At 35.0% G+C, this 17538-nt stretch overlaps 1 pseudogene; it reads right to left on the bottom strand.

Annotated features, from left to right (window-relative positions):
- Positions 1-1046: 1046 nt before the first annotated feature.
- On the bottom strand, positions 1047-2933 carry LOC149531361 (uncharacterized; annotated as a pseudogene).
- Between the last annotated feature and the right edge of the window lie 14605 nt (positions 2934-17538).

Below are 17538 nucleotides of genomic sequence, written 5' to 3'. Positions count from 1 at the left end.
GGAGTAACCCATTGTAAGTTGTTTTAATAAGTGAAAACATTTACACTAAATAAGGGAAAATGAACCTAATAAGATAATTGTATGTTCTCTCCCATGCCTTGAGTGCTAGTATAGACTAGGATGGGGTAGAGAGAACGCTTGGTTATGACCTTGCATTCTATAGTATGCCTCGTCAGTACGAGAGGATACTAGTGGCCGCAGGGATCAGTAGGGACCCGGGATTCCTAAGGGATTGCTCGGGTAACTTCTACGTGACTTTTGCGATGACACTTTCCCGCTTGCATATTAGGTTTCCTATGTGTCTTTGTGGTGCCTCTGGGTCTAGATGTTTATCTATGTTGAAACCCTTGAGTTAGTATACTTTTAGGATTTCTCAGACTTAGAGAGTACTTGTGTTTTGTGTTTTGTTATCCTATTTGGGACTTGAGACTATCTCCTCAGCGCGGTGGGAGTGGACCATTTAGGTTCCACGTGATCGGGTGGTAGTGCTTTTACTCTTACCATTGAGATCCGTTCCGTGGTCACCGTGGCTGGAGTTTTCTTGATTGGCATTTACCTTCATTCTGTACTTGGATGTTTTATCATTATGGATGTATTGATGTATCATGTATGGTGGATGATTTCATTTATTTTACTGTACTTTGTAACATGGATTCGTGGAGGTTGATGCATTTCTATTTTTACGTATGTATATTCTTTTAAGCCTTTCATACCCTGTGACTTGTACAGTGGATGATTGAGCATTCCGAATTAATTTGCCAAGAGGCATTCGGAACAAATGTATATTATGGACATGGGACTTTCTGATTATTCTTTCATATGTATGTGATAGTTGTTAGACTTAGAATTAATTAAATTTAAACGTGACTCAACATCTTGGGATCTTTAAGAAATGTAACTTACAATGTATGTTTGTCAATGATTACATGTTATTGCTTCCGCTACTATGTGTTTGATGTGTATGTTATACTTTCTTACAAAAAAAAAAATGTTTAGCAAACTTAGTGAAACTTTAGGTTAATTCTTTTGGATCCCTTGGCGGGGCGTTACAAATTGTTGAAGTTTCGGGCCAATGGGACTACTTGCTCTCCAACTGCGTGTCCTTGTTCCAGCCAAGTTCTCTCTTTTTTTTTTAAGGATTATTGAGCCAGATTGATCAAAACCAACAGCATCTTCAGCCTCAGTTTCAAATCGAGCCACCGTTGAGCATATCATAAGCAAGCTCACAGAGCTTGTCTGTTTTAGTGTCAAGGAGTTAAAAGTGAACATTCCAAGCTTGAAAAGAGAATAGTATGTGCAGATGTACATATATATCAGTGGGACGAATGCAGTAACCTGCACTAGCATCTCTTGCTTTCCTACAGCTTTGATGACGATAGAAAACAGGGAAAGATCAACCCCGCCTGGCAATAATGTGGTTTCTACTAAGAGAATGGCAGCTGACATAGAACCCAGAAGAACTGCCAGAACTTTCTCAAGCTGCTGCCTGAGTACACACCGCCAAACCCGCTCCATCCCATCTAGGTATTGTGCAAGAGAACCAGTGCGAGGAGGACGGAAACTTGATATGTAGCGCCAATCTGTGGAGCTGCCACGTTCATAATTCTTAATTGTGTCCTCAAGTTCAAGGGCCTCGCAAACATTGCTCATATATTCACTCTTATAACGATAATATTCCTCCCTAGCTCTTCTTAGTTGATGTCTAAGGGTGGCCATTGATTTTTCATCAGCATCATAATCCATGTCATTTTCTCCCAATCTTCCTCCCGATGGTTTGAAGTTTGGATCTTCTCTACTCATCTGCACTAGCATATTATCAATAACATCCATACAGGGACGAGGTGGATCCCGCTTGGACATTTGATTTGAAGTAGCCTGTGCAATTACAATTGTATTTGAGAGTTCTTGATGAGCATCATCAAGTTTAACAGCCATTTTAGCAACTCGATGCGACCAAACTTTCTACCGGTAGATCCAATTTGCGTTCCTCCAAATGGTCCTGGGAATTTCAATCAAACCATATCCTAGAAGAAAAGCACCCGTAACAAGACCAAAAGTATTTGAGTATGCCATGGCCATACCAATTATCGAATGTCCCCAGGTTCTGTGCATGATAATAAGAATGATAATTCCAAGCAATCCAATAGAGCCCACACTTAAGTAGAAGACAAGATTTCCCTGCACGCTCGTTTGTAATCTCTCTGTGACTTTGAAATCTGCAGCATCTTCATAACCCTGGATAGTTGGCAGTATAGCCCTTTGCAATCTCGATGACACAATTGAAAACTGAAGGAACTCCTGGCCCGATTTCAAGGTCATGCCATGGATGTGCTGCAACGGATCGCTTAGTCAGTGATGAAAGAATGCACTCATTCAACTTAACTTGAAGAAATCTAGAATTTGAAATCCCATCTCCATTTGAAGCAGACGTAATTGCACAACTTGTTTTCTCTCATCCCAAACACATGAGGAGAGTTCTCAATGCGATCCCCACGAAGAGCTTCCCCCAAATTTTTAGCACTGTTGACGATCTCCTTTGGCTCCAAAAAATAGTAATCATAAGGAAGCTGTGTCTTAGTTAAGGCTAGCGTGTCCACTTTTACGTGGGGCTCATCACCCTCGAAATGAAGATAGACATTATCCATATCAATTGTTGGCACATCTAGCATTTTATTCTCACAGCCTCTGCACATTTCGAATGGTTGTGTTTATCAACTAATATATTGCAAGTCACACCCGCACGGCCTTCTCTTTGGCAGAGAATGAGCGAATAACTGCTCCTTGCGGAAAATGAGCATATAGCTACTCTTAGCGGAAAATGAGCATATGGCTACTCCTTGCGAAAAACGAGCATGTGAGTGCATTTTCCGCCAAGGTAACCTCTCCATGCTCGAGTAACCACAACCTTTTATATCTTTCTTTATGGCTCTCATGCCTTCGCTAGCCGCGGGTGTGTCCATGGAATGGCTACGACACTGCTATACACTGTTGCCTATAACTTCTTATTCATGGAGCTGTATTTTAACAGTTTAGCTAATCTGTCGTTTTTATCTCAAACTTTTAATATCTCCTCCTATGTGGACGGCATATCTCTAGCATCCTGCTACTTTATTCATTGCGATTCCAAGGTCATTTATTCATCTCAAAGGCCCGATATTTCCCATAAATATATAGACCTCATGCTTGCAGATTCTGATATTGTTTACTGCCTATTAAAACATTTTAAAATGGTAATCTTCTGACTGTTCCAGAATCGCTATTGCTGATAGGATGCAAAACTGTATTCTCTGATCACCTGTTGCTTTTTAAATTTCCTCCCCAATAGGCATATGAATCCATCTCATTCCAAAGGTGAGTGCAAATTGCTATGCTGACAAAACTACAATCTTGTGTGGTTATTGTGTTCTGTTCTGTTAACCTTCCATGGGCTTCCTCGCCGTTACACACATTTTTGAAGCACCACTGCTGCGCTCCTGAGTATTAAGTCTGTTGTGCCGTAGATTTCACATTCTCTGTAGAACTGGCAAAGTGAATGGGCATGCAGGGTGTCTTGGTAGCCTTTCAAAGTTTCATGCTACACTGGTAGAACACTGATTCATGTGATGCCACTAAAAAGGCCACTGCTTGATGCTTCTCTTTCACAGCTTGATTTGTAAGTCTTCGATAAGGATCGCATCTTATTGGTGGAGTAACCACTACAAGGACTTTTCTTGCCCTGCCCGATAAAGCCTAGATATGTAATGATCAAAATTGGAGATCAACAATATGATAAACTGTTGAGGAGAAGTGGTGTTTTGGAGAGTTGTGTTGCCTACGTAGGAGGTAATATCGTTTACTCCAATTGAAATGCAATATATACATTTCTTAAGGTAGGATTTCGCCTGTGCAGCTCCAGATGTGTATATCTTCCTGAGGATAGAAGAGTAGTGTTCGAACTGACCTACTTGATGACCCATTGTGATAATATTCTCATCAGCTACTGTTGATTCAGGCAATCCACTACCTCTTGATGCAAAATTTATACCTCTGCTAAAATTTGCCAAGTAGGTAGCAAAAGTGGCATGGTCTCATTTGTTATCTTTCCCATACCGGCAGCTAAAATAATAAGCCTGCATCAATATGATTATGTCTAGAGATACTATCCCTAAACTCCCCAATGGCCAAGGTAGCTTGGGAAACAAATCTGCCAATGATGTTATCAACGTCAAAATGGTAACTCCATATGTCAGATTTTCCATCACTGCACAGCTTATCATCCCTAATGACCAACTATTGACAGATTTTCTAGACCTGTTTTTAAGTATCGATTGCCAGTAGGGTTCTCTATGAAAGTCCTTGATTCTCTTCTCGTAGGTCCTTTAAGCTTCTTCCTTAAATAACAAATTCATTCCCCTCAGTGAAGCAAAAGACAACCTCGACACGAGACTTCTTTGCACAACAATCTGTGTTCATGAAGTTGTGCTTGGAGGTTGATCTTTGAAACTGTAAGTCAGAATTTGAACATTGAATTTGATTCGAACCAAGTGCATGTAAAGCTTTGAACATTTAAACTTGAGGATTAGGATTCAAGTTCAATGTTTTCACCAAATGCTACCATAATCAACAAAATGAACCAGCAAAAGATTCACTTGATGGGCCGAGTTGGAAGCTTAAAATTGGGGAACTGGAAGTACGCCTACAAATAGTAAAGTTGAAATAGAGAATGGAGAAATATGCTGGCAAAGTTGAAACTGTCATCAACTAAAAACTGTATTTCACTTGACCAATCTTAAAGTTGAGACAGAAAAGGGAAATATGCATTAAATCCCTTCAATGCTGGCAAAGCAGTCTCTAACTGAGAGTCCAATAACAACTTTATGGTGTTCACTTCGCATAGATATTTTAAGGTGCGATGCCATTCTATCGACCTTTCTTCGTTAAATACAATGTATTTTTTATTTTATAACTTATATTTAAGCTCGCTATTCATAAAAAGTTAAAATTAAAGCATAAGCTAAGATCACCCACATGATCCATAAATAAGATTAAGGAAGATTAATAGAAAATTGATATTTTATTATTAATTCAATGGATATTTTGTTATGTTCATAAACAAACAATTTTTAAAAAACTAAAATTAATGAAAAACTAAAATTAATGTCATTGCAACTAAAAAGAATTAAGTAATCAACCTTCTCTATGCAAAAAAATGTAATATTAGATATTTTTAAAAATTTATAGTTTCTCATTATTACTATATAGTAAATTTTTTAAAGTTATTTTATCTTTATAACTTTTATTATTCATTTTACTTTGTTTGAGATGGAACTACTCTTCATTCTTCAGATATATAAACTTATATTTCTTCCTTTCAATACTATCCTTAAGATGCTATGAAAGATATTAAATTGAGAAGAGTGAAAGTAGGCAATAGGCAAATATCAAACTAATTATATAATCTTAAACATGAGATGCCATGGATTGATCAGTTGAGAGAACAACAGATTTGTGCAAGTATGAGAATACTCGAACACTTGTAAGAATATAGAATATGTAATGTATGAAGCCCGAGTACTTCAGGATACTTAATATTTTATGTGTTTGATATCTTTGTAGAAATTGGAGATCATTTCTAAGTATATAGATAGGGAGCCATGTACTTGATGGGGAGTGACTCCACCATCGAGTCATGTCCCATCGGGTGCATGGCTCCTAGTGACAAACAACAATTTCGTTTAAACAAAAGTCATCAACCAAAGCTCAATTGATTATGAAAATTGTCGGTCAAACAAATATTTAGTCAATCAGTGATATTAGATTTGTTATAGTATGAAATATATGATATATAATATTTTATTCATATATATATATATATATATATATATATATATATATATATTCACTTTAATATATTATATATAAAAAATAATACTAATAATTTTATCCTAATTGAACTAATAAATGAACACTCCCCCTTAGTTTAGAAGTATAAACACATTAAAATATAATAGTCGTTGGTAATATTTAGAAATCACACATCAAGGACATCTTTGTTCAGAAGGCTTCCATTATATAATATCATATGGGCATTGGCCTATCTGATTTTAAACATATGACATTCACCAAATACACTTTTGAGATCATATTAGGAAACTTAAGTATTGGTCTATCGAAACATCAATCAAATAAATTTCACCAAGTACTCCAAGTAGTGACCTATCAAAACATCAACTAAATGATATTCACCAAGTACTCAATGTGGTAATGGCCTATCAAAATATCAAGGCAAGATATTCACCAAGTGTGTATCATATATCTATGCAAAAAACTTATAGATAGTCAATTAAATGACATCTAACACTTAGTTGTTGATTTAAGATAAAGCCTTTCATGATCTATTTCAACATTCACACAAAATGTATATCATGATTTAAATTATTGTAAGATTGTCACCTTCAAATAACTTCTACGAATACAAGTTATAATCATTTGGAAGTCATCACTTCCTCATGATGTACATAGAGGGAAATCTTATAGATGTATGACATAAAAAATTTACATGAAGTCAGCGCAGATATTGGGATGTGGCATTGTCATGACATCCATTCTAAAACATACCAAAGAATAAGTTTTTCACCTCAAACTTATCTCTCATAGACAAGAATACAATACAAAGGATTGCACTTGGAAATTTTTCTTCACAAAGAAACACTAATGTTTTGAAATCCTTGTCAAGGTTACTCATTAAGTGTAAAAACTCCCTCTAAGTTTGATATGAACTTTTCTAACCTCTTAGCACAAGGTTTTCTCTGATGAAGTGTCATACTCCCTCTGAATTTATTATCATCCTTCCAACCTTTTAGCAAAAATTCATGTCATGATTCCTTAGCTCAATAGGTATCATTATAGTATAAGTCCTTCTATTCTAGCACATATATGGAACTTCATCCCATGAATCATAGTCCTTTAACTACGATGGTTTTCTAATCAATAGAGGAACCATCTCAATATAGTCTACTCCTTCTTAACCAATATGACCAAGATTCTTAGAAGAAAACTAAAACATATCATCTATTTTCTCCCTCTCTAACAAGTGTGTGAAACTCCCTCTCATTATAGAAGGATACTAATATTAGGTAGTTGCCTAATGTACCATTCCTTTCCATTTAGGAACATCCTTAAAGAAAAGGGAAAATCTCAAGTCAATAAACTCTTATAGTGCATATGAAAAATACATTTAAGAGAGAGAATATAGTGATAATATAAATGTAATACTCAAAGCTAATGAATACTCATATGCACATTGTGATAGAAGTTTCTTCACTGAGAGTCTATTTTCATCAAAGAAGAAAGTGTGTTGATATAAAGAAACAATAGGAATGGAACATTGGCAATTATTCCCCACCACAATGTAGAATTCTCACTCTTATATTGTTTGAACAATTTTTCATCAAATTAAATATGATAAAATTATTTCGGCAAGTAATATATCTCAAGACCTTCGGTTATTTGCACTATGGGAGGATGCAATACAAGAAATCAGGTTGATCTTTCAACTCTAGTTGATAAACACATTTCTTATAATAATATCGTATTCTAATCTATTTCCAATGATCTTTGTATCAAATTCACATGGAGATTCTTCTGAGATGGTTGAAATGTTGTTGTTGCAATTAGTGTGGAGAACATGAATGTTATTTTCTCATTTGTCCCTCTACAACTCAAGCTCTTCCTAATTGTCATATCCTTCTCTTGGAAGAAACTAATCACTATAAGTTGTATATATTCTCTCTTCAATAGATGATATAACTTGGTGCCACTAAAAGCTATGTCTTTCACTTAAGAACACTCCATCGAATTCTTCAATATATTCCATACTTTTCAGTGCAATTATTTTAATGCACCACTCTTCCCATAAATAAATCTACAATTTACACCTGCATAAGACAACACTGCTTTTCCATGTGAATTTTTTATATATATGTATTCATATATTTCCACTAAGAGTATATAGTAGAAACTTGATAGTTTCAAGGGGAGTTATAACTAGCTCAAGCTATTGTGCAACCTATTAATTACTTAAAACTAAACTTTTCATGTTCTTTCTCATAGTTCATTTCATCTCAAAATGTGGTAGTTTTACTTTTCTTCCAAGAAGCTTTCACTCTCCTATGATCATTCCTATTAAAGTGTGATTACTACAAATGTAAAAGCACTACCTATGATTTTGTAATAATGTAGTAGAAGATGTGCATAAATAACCCATGTGTTGAAGTCATCAAGAATCCTTACATGAAATGCATGTGCAAGATAATTTCACACCATAATCCCACAAATGGTGCTAAATGTGGTTATATCCAAATATCTACAAAGACTACCCCTACAAAATAGGAGCCATGTCAACAATTTCCATTAAAAAGTGGAAAAGTCAACACAAGTCAAGATCAATATACACATTGACTAGTCAACATTTTCTTTCATCTAAATTAAATTAAAGAAATAAAAAATATAAGAAGATATCTAATATGTTCAAATGAAAATATTGATTAACCAACACATCTAAGAGATCATTTGCCAATTAGAAGAATACCAAAATGTCTTAAACATGATGATCTTTCTGATAGGAGCTCCAGAACCTTCTCAAGATACACACAGGGAAAGAATATTGCAGGAGTGCTTTACCATCCTACCACGAAGTTTTTATGCTTCCCCAGAATATTTCTTGATGTGAAAGATTCCTAGTCTAGCAACAAGAAAGTCTAAACAAGTAAAACTAACAGGAATAATGGAATTGTGCTACTTAATGCATCCAAGTCCAAATTTTTAAATATAACATCATCAAGGACATATTCACCCTAGATATACCCATTTTATTACATTTCATACACATGAAATACCTAAAATGGATAACGTCAAGGTATATTCACAATGAAAATTATGATTATACTACCACAAGTAACCATAATAGAGATATCTTTACTATTTTTAATTAGGACATTATTCACAACCATATCCAAACAAGGATAATAAATAAAGTAAACAAAGGTTTGATAATATTATTTCTGGCCTATCCAAAAGCCCACCTCTCCTGGTTAACCCTCTAGCCTTTGTCACCCCCCAAGGCTCCTTGGACCTTGGGCCTAGCCCTAGCCACAAGAAATTCAAGAAAACCCCTAGCCTAAAACTTAAAATTTACCCTAAGGTTAAAATCGACCTCATTGAGTCAAATTTAGATACTATGAAGGGTACACAAAGTACCAGGAGAGCCATTAAATGTCTCTAATTAGAAAAAATTAAGTACCCTCCTAAGCTTGACTCCACCTTTGAGTCTTCTAATAGTGATGTCAAGCCTATGAGAAAGAAGATACCATCGTAGGACAACAAGCCTACCCCCATCCCTCTTAGGCTTTCCCATATCCCTGACACCCTGGAGGCTGCCCTAGCTAGAAGTTGGGGAGAGGATATCACTTCCCCTAGGAAAGAAACCACCAAAGATGCTGGGAAGAAAGGGAAGCATAGCCATAGTTAGGCTGGACTAGAAAGGTTGGAGAAGTCTATGAAGGACCTAACTGATAATCAAACTAGTATATGCCATAGATTTGAAACTTTGGTTGCATTTCCCACGAAGGTCATGAACTCTATATCCACAACCTTATACTTCATGTAGGTCAATAAGGAGGAGACTTGGACGTGGGCAAAGCTACCGAGCCAACCTGATCCATCTATGGGTTTGTAATAGAGGACTAGTTAAAGACCATCCTGGACAAACTGGTTAAGGTGGAGGGGGAGGATGTGGACAAGGATGTTCCTAAGGAAAAGGAGGACAAGCATGGGCAAGAAGAGGGTAGTTAGCCCTAGTTTTGGTACTTTTTGTGTTTTTTTTATGCTCATATCTATGAACTCAGTACCCATGGGGTTTTAGTTTCTATGTTTATGTTGATTAATAGTAGCATTTTGTATAGGTGTTGTTGGTTTGTTTTATAATATTTTATGCATATTAGCTTAAGGACTAATAGTACCATCAATTAGTTATGGACATATCTTTTTTTTTGAAGTTTAAAGATGGCATAGGGTAGATAATTGGGAGGTAACCTCTGGTTGATTCTTCAACCTTTTTTTTGTTTGGGGTTAGCCCCCCATCTTTGTTGGATGCTATCTAATACTTCAAAAAAATAAAATTTGTAGCCAATCATGTCTTCAAGTAAAGTAGAGCCCTTAGCCATCATACAGTATACTACTGCTTGGGTAACAACTTATTCACAAAAATCTAAATAAATAAATAAAAATAGATTATTAGTTTATAAATGAAGATACAAATTTACACTCAAAGAATATACCAAAGTGTGGTAAAAATTTATTTCCCCCATTTCATGCACACCCTAGATATTCACTTTCAAAAAGTATATTAGTTGGATCTTATTAGTAATAATTAGTTTTCAGCCCCTAAAAAATTTCAAATATCAATTTATACTAACTATGAGCTACCCACTTCCCTAACCAGATTACTTAACAAGCTCATCACAAAAACCATCTAATAAAAGTTAGACTACCCAACCATTTTCTTATGGGATGCATCTTATAAGTTCTTAACCAAAGACACCCTTAACTAAATTAGTTAATGATATGTTTGATTTCATACTTTTAAGGTACAATTCATTTTGAATCTCAACTTTTTGTCTACTCATTCCATAAAATCTACATCTCTAAGTAGGTTGAGGAATTAGTTTTGAATATTAAATAAAATTCTAATAATACTAAAAAAACCCAAAGAACATCCTAGCTCAAGAGATATATCTATATAAGAATACTACTTATAAATAACTAGGATAAATACAATTTTATAAGTTACATTTATTTTGCAAGCAGTTGTTTCCTTAGCTTTGTATTGGTGTTAAAATAAAACTAGTGGATCACCCATAAAGTAAAAATAACTAATTTTACTAACCATTTAAAATGAATTAACATTTATTTAGAAATAAATAAAGAAATTCAAATCATAATTTGTAGTGCCTACCCTCATTCACATCTTTTCTGGACATTGTTATTATTATCAAACTGTGATAGACTAGTTTTATGTTGATGGATTAGTGCTATTGTTTTGACACTATCAGACATTATGTTATGGATTTAGTGGTTATATGATGAGATCATTTAGATTTTACATTTCATGCATACATGATGATCATTATACTATTTTTAGTTATTATTGATGATTATATGGATGGTTATTATCTTATGTGTTTTATTATGGATACTTACCCCATACTTGCATGTGTATGGTGTGCGTGTTTTTTATTGTATGGCATTTCTGATGTGGTTAAGGAAGGGAGTCGTAGTCACCTACTTAGTCAGGATCTACACGATGCACCACTTCCTGCCATTGTCTGTTTAGCTTAGAATTATATATATTGTATGTACATGCATAGTTTTTCAGTAGGTTATAGGTACCGGGTATCGATTTCCCTGAATTGTCAAGATGAGCGTACCCTATTATACTATCTCAATGATAAGAGAAGGGAGATAAATTCTCAACTCCAAATCCCAAACCTTTAAACCAATTGTCCTAGTGAGGTAGGACAAGTATCTAGATATTTTACCCACCGAATGTGTCAGATGACACAATTCATGATTTTTAACCCTTTAGATTGATTTTGAGTGATTTGCTCTATGATGGGTTTTCATATTTTATCTTGGAGGTCTATGGTGAATTTTCTATTAATTAAGTCTTAATAAATGGATTTAATTAATAAATTAATTATTTGAGAAGATTAATATAAAATATCATGTTATTTGATATTTTGATTGTAATTAATTAAATGTGAATTATTGAGGAAAAATGAATTAAATAAAAGAAAATTAGAAATTAAAATTAATAATAATATAAAATAATAATAAAGTAATAAATAAATAATAATAATAAAAGTTATAAAAGTTAAAAAGAAAGTTATAAATATTTAAATAGAAATTATATAAAAAGTGAATTGGAGTTATAAGCTTGCATGGGAGTTAGCGCACTTCTCTATTTCTCAAGTGCCAACAACACGGGGGTTAGTGCATCAATTAAGCACATGGTGTCTACAACCCTATGGCTTATCTTGAAGGATGGAAAAGACCCATGCTTAGTTGGTAACACCTTCCAGCTATTTCTAGAAGCATTTTAGATGTTTCCTGAAAGCTCTTTATATTCAGGCATTCATAGAAGCATAGACATAGCATTTGGAGTGCAATTGGAGCATTGGAGGACTCGAGAATTCTGAAGAAGGGAGAAGCTTGCTCTGTGAATTTTTTGAGGAAGAGCAATTTAGCATCAGAATTTGGGTAGATTCTTGTGATTTTACTTATGCTATTTTTGCATCATGCATTCCCTGTCTTCTTCGTGTCTTCCATATGTTTTCTGAGAAGTCTCATATGTATATGCATTCTCAATGTGGGTAGATTAATTTAATTGGAGAAATTTATATGCATTTTATATTGCAAATATCTTATTCTTAATTGTAGATATAATCTTTGTGAAAAACATACATGGTTATATATTCAGATCTGCATACATAAACATATATATAAATATATATTTATATATATGCATATGTATACACTTATTATGAATCTATTATAAAATTCAAATATACATACATACATACATACATACATACATACATACATATACATATATATATATATATACTAATATATATATATATACTAATATATATATATATATATATATATATATATATATATATATATATATATATATATATATATATATATATATATATATATATATATATATATATACCTATGTATATATAATGCACCGAATTGAGCGATTAATAAAATCGCAGTGAAAATTTATCAATTCGCATTGTGATTTATATCGCATGGAATAAAGTTTATATATAATATGTCATGGGAACATTTTGTTCCCTGCACTGGTGGAAGGTAGAGACCTGCCGTCCCAGGTCTGCGGCGACAGGGGTACTACGTACTCGCTGTCGGAATAGTGCCTGCGACCGCAGGTACTGCATACCACAGCATGAGTTTGGGGGGGGTTTTAATTGATGTTAATATGCAAAATAAGATAAAAATAATGTTTATGTTAAAATGTTTACATACAATTCGATTCTAATATGGTGTAGATCAAAATTGTCAATTCGATTTAATAAAAACGTAATACATATGTATATATATATATATATGTATATATGTATGTATGTATGTATGTATGTATGTATGTATGTATGTAATATGTAAATGTGTTGTTTATAATTTAAGTTATTATTGGTTCAATGGCTTATATTGATGGTTTATTTTCATAAGGTGACTCTTTAATAATTTTCAACTGTTTAATAATTTAAATGTTTTAAATTATTAAATAAGGAATTGATAGTTGGGTGGGGGATGTATCAAACAAATGTTATTAATTGGTAATGGTTTTTTTTTATTCTAATAAGGAAAACTTTCATTCAAAACAATATATGTGTTCCTCCATTCATTCTTTAGATTTGGAAACATAAATTGAGCTCTTTACATTTAAACTCAAGTTGTAAAACAAAAACATGTGTCATTGTGTATTCTTTATGCTATTGTTTTGGGTTTTGGGTTGACTAGTGTTAACCAGTATAGGACGTCTACCAGAGACTTGGTGGTTATGTGTTTGTAGTGACATGATGATGTTTTAATTTCAATCTTGATAAACCCAACCATGGTTATGTGATGGAATGCTCTATGTATTGGTTGTGATTACTGATTGTTATAGTTGAGATTCTTATGTATGAGACACTTTATTTTTGGTCATCGATCACTTATCCTTGGTTATTTTTCTAGTCGCCATGATGAGACTGTTATGTGGATTCATTTTGATGATGTCATGATGTGACATGTTTGACTGAACCATTTTTGGAGTCTTCGATCAGTTTAATTGAGATATATTTTGGTTATTGAGAACCATTGGATATTTGATTATCAGTGAGACTTCTGTTGCCAATAGAGAATTTTTGTGTTCATGATTTTCTATGGATGTTGCTCATGGAGATTTGATGCTTTATGCATATTTGATGATTTTGTTATGAATTATCTTTTGTAATTTTGAGATTTATGAGTCCATGAGCATTAGGGTAGGATATCTGCATCTAGTGACGGGAAGTGGCTTGCAATGGGGGTCGGGGCCCTAAGAGGCTGCCAGGGCAACTCATTGTAAGTTGGATTAATAAGTGATAACATTCACACCTAATACTAATAGAATGAACCTAAAAAGATAATTTTTTTGTTCTTGCCCATGCCTTGAGCACTTGTACAGGCTAGGATGGGAGTAGTGAGACGCATGGTTGCAACCTTGCATTTCGTAGTATGCCTCGTCAGTATGAGAGGATACTAGTGGCCGCATGAAATCAGTATGGACCCATGGAGTTTAGCTAACTGCCAGGGTAACTTGTACGTGATAATTGCGATGAAACTTTCCCGCTTGCATAGTAGGTTCCTACATGTCATTGTGTGCCTTTGGGAATAGATGTCAGATTTTGTGTTTGGAACCTTTGCGTTAGTATACTTTTAGGATTCCTGGACTTATAGAGATATGTACTATTTGATTTTGATAGCCTGTTTGGGACTTGAGATTATCTCCTTAGCACGGTGGGAGTGGACCACTTAGGTACCATGTGGTCGGGTGGTAGTGTATTTTCCACTCTTATCATTTTTAGATTCATTGAAACATTGTGGCTATTGCGTCCTTCATGATGGTGGATATGTATCCTTTTTCATTGATGATTAGCATATGTTAGATGATGTTATCTTATGCTTTTATTTGCATGTTAGATTACTTTCTACATATGTTGTATTGATTAGGAGTGACATTCCTACTATGTAATACCGATGATCTCTTCAGTGATTTGGAATGTTACGCACGAAGGGATGGCTTGGATCCACGATGGTCTAATGATGCTATTGATGGTTGGGAGGAACCGTGCACTTAGTTTATTATGTTGATCCTTATGATGGATGTATATGTTCTCTATCATGTGTATCATGTGTTTATCTCTACTTTGATGTATCATGGAATTAGAATAGGATGATATACCTTATTCTATGTATGTATATTTTTGAGCTTGTCATACCCTGTGACATGTACAGTGGATGATTGAGTATTTGAAATGTAATGTATAAACATTGGACTTATCATTATTATTTCATGTGGATGTTGTGCTAGATGGATTCATGTATGTAATTCAACGTTAAGGGATCTTAAAGAATGTAATCTATTATTTATGTTATGTTTACTTTCAGATGGACATTGCTATTGCTTCTATTAATGTGCATAAGTTATATGTGATGTTTACTTCTATGGAAAAAAAATGCTACTAAACTTAGTGAAATTCTAGATTAATTCTTTGGATCCCTTGGTGGGGCATTACATTTGGTATCAGCGCCCGAGTTTCTACATTGGGATCTCTGGGTATTTTGAAACAACTAGGACTATGAACTATTAAGTGTAATTTCCAAAATTCATCTAGGTGAATTGAAACACAAGACTCAAACTATTACTTGGATATTTTTCATACTTCAACACTTAGTTTCAAAACTGGAAATTTTTTCTTAAACTTAAACATAGAACTGAACTTAGTACCTTGTACTGTTGTAGGATGGTATCTGGGACTAGGTCTTCTGTTAGAGGTTGTGGTAGAGGCCGTGGAAGAGGTCGTGGTCGTGGCAGAGCTATCAGTGTCCATGAGTCTTCCCATGAGGGATTGGCTCATGTAGAGAGCAGGGAAGAGCACTCTAGTAGGTAGTAGGAAGAGAGCCGTAGAGAGGACCAAGTTGAGTCTGAAGAGGTTGGCTTGAGGCAGATGATGTAGACTATTCTAGAACATCTACCTCCTGTTCAAGAACAGCCTAAAGTGCATCAGACAGAACAAGAGCATAGACCCAGATCTAGAAGTCCTCAAAAGGAACATCAGAGGTCCATTGTGTCCACTCAAATGAAGGATCTTTCAAGATCCAAGGTTAGGCCTTTCAATGGGCAAGGTTCTGGTTATTTGGCTGAACAGTGGCTTATCTCTCTCGATAGGACTTTTTCCATGCAGGAGTTCGACGGCAATGTTAAGGCAAGGTTTGCAATCACTAATCTAAAGAATTTTGGGGCCACTTGGTGGACGATAGAGGAGAATAAATTGGGAATCGATATGAGCAGTGTTACTTGGGAGTTATTCCTAGAGAGTTTTCGTGAACGATTCCTACTAGAGGAATGGAAACAACAAAGGGCTGATGAATTTCATAATCTCAGACAGTACACTTTGTTAGTGACCAAGTATGAGCATAAGTTTTATGAGCTTATGCCTTTCTCAAGGTTTAGTGAAAATTCAGCTCAATTGACACAATATTTATTAGGGGTTTGAATAACCGTATTATTGGGGGCATTAAGGCATTTGAGCCAAAAACCCTCAAGGATGCGGTGCATCGAGCTACCCTTGTTGAGAAAAGTGTCAACCTTGGTCAAGGTGGTTTTGTAGGAGCACCAGCAGCATCAAGATCTAAAAGAAAATACAATTGAGGTGGTAACAAGAAGTTTTCTTTTTCTAAGGGGAAACAGTATCAGTAGCAGTCCCAACAGACACAACAGTCGAAGGGCTCAAATTCTCAAGCCCAAGGTGATGGAAAAGGTTCTAACATCAAGAACAATCGCAATGCTCAACGCAATAAACAAAATTAGTCCAATCAGCTAGCTTAGAGTAACCAGTCTTTTGTGAGCAGGAACAGTCACTAGCAATCAAATGTAACACCTATGGGAAGAGGTTTTGGCAGAAGTATGGAATGCTTTTCATATGGTCAGATTGGACATTATGCAGCTCAGTGTCCTTAGTGAGCACCTTAGTTTTTAGGACCTAGACCTACAGTTTTAGAGCCTATAGTTGGTGATGCAGGTAGAGCTCATAGAGTTTTTGCAGCAGTTGATCAGTGTCAGGCAGATCATCAAGGAATAGTGTTTGAAACTACAGATGCTATTAGAGGTATATCTCTTTCAGTATTGTTTGATTCAGGAGCTACAAATTCATTTATTTCACCATCTATAGTTTCTAAGTGTAAGTTCATAAGTGTGGGCTTAGTTTAGGGAGCTTTGTTGCAGCAGTGGATCTTCGAGTCATACCCCTTGGTTCCTATGATGTGGTTTTAGGCATGGACTGGCTTGGATCTCATAAAGCCAATATAGATTGCAGGAAGAAGATTATTATGTGCCAAGATGACCAAGGGAATGATGTGCAGATAATTGGGATACCGAGGCCTATATCTCTATGGATGATTTCTGCTATGCAATTGAAGTGAAGTTTTCATAAGGGATGTCAGATATTTGCTATTATGGTAAATGATCTTGATGAGGAAGATTCCATGAGGAAGACTTTGGATCACCCAATTTTGCAAGAGTATGCAGATGTTTTTCCAAGTGAGTTTCCAGGCATGCCTCCGAAGAGGGACATTGATTTTAGTATTGATCTAATTCTTGGAGCGGAGCCTATTTCTAAAAGCTCCTTATCGCATGACTACTCAGGAACTGGGTGAGCTACGTCT

The sequence above is a fragment of the Cupressus sempervirens genome, chromosome 11 (assembly GCF_028749045.1).
Source record: "Cupressus sempervirens isolate cs-2001-9-10 chromosome 11, ASM2874904v1, whole genome shotgun sequence".
Taxonomy (NCBI): domain Eukaryota; kingdom Viridiplantae; phylum Streptophyta; class Pinopsida; order Cupressales; family Cupressaceae; genus Cupressus; species Cupressus sempervirens.
This window is presented reverse-complemented; position numbering and strand designations above follow the sequence as displayed.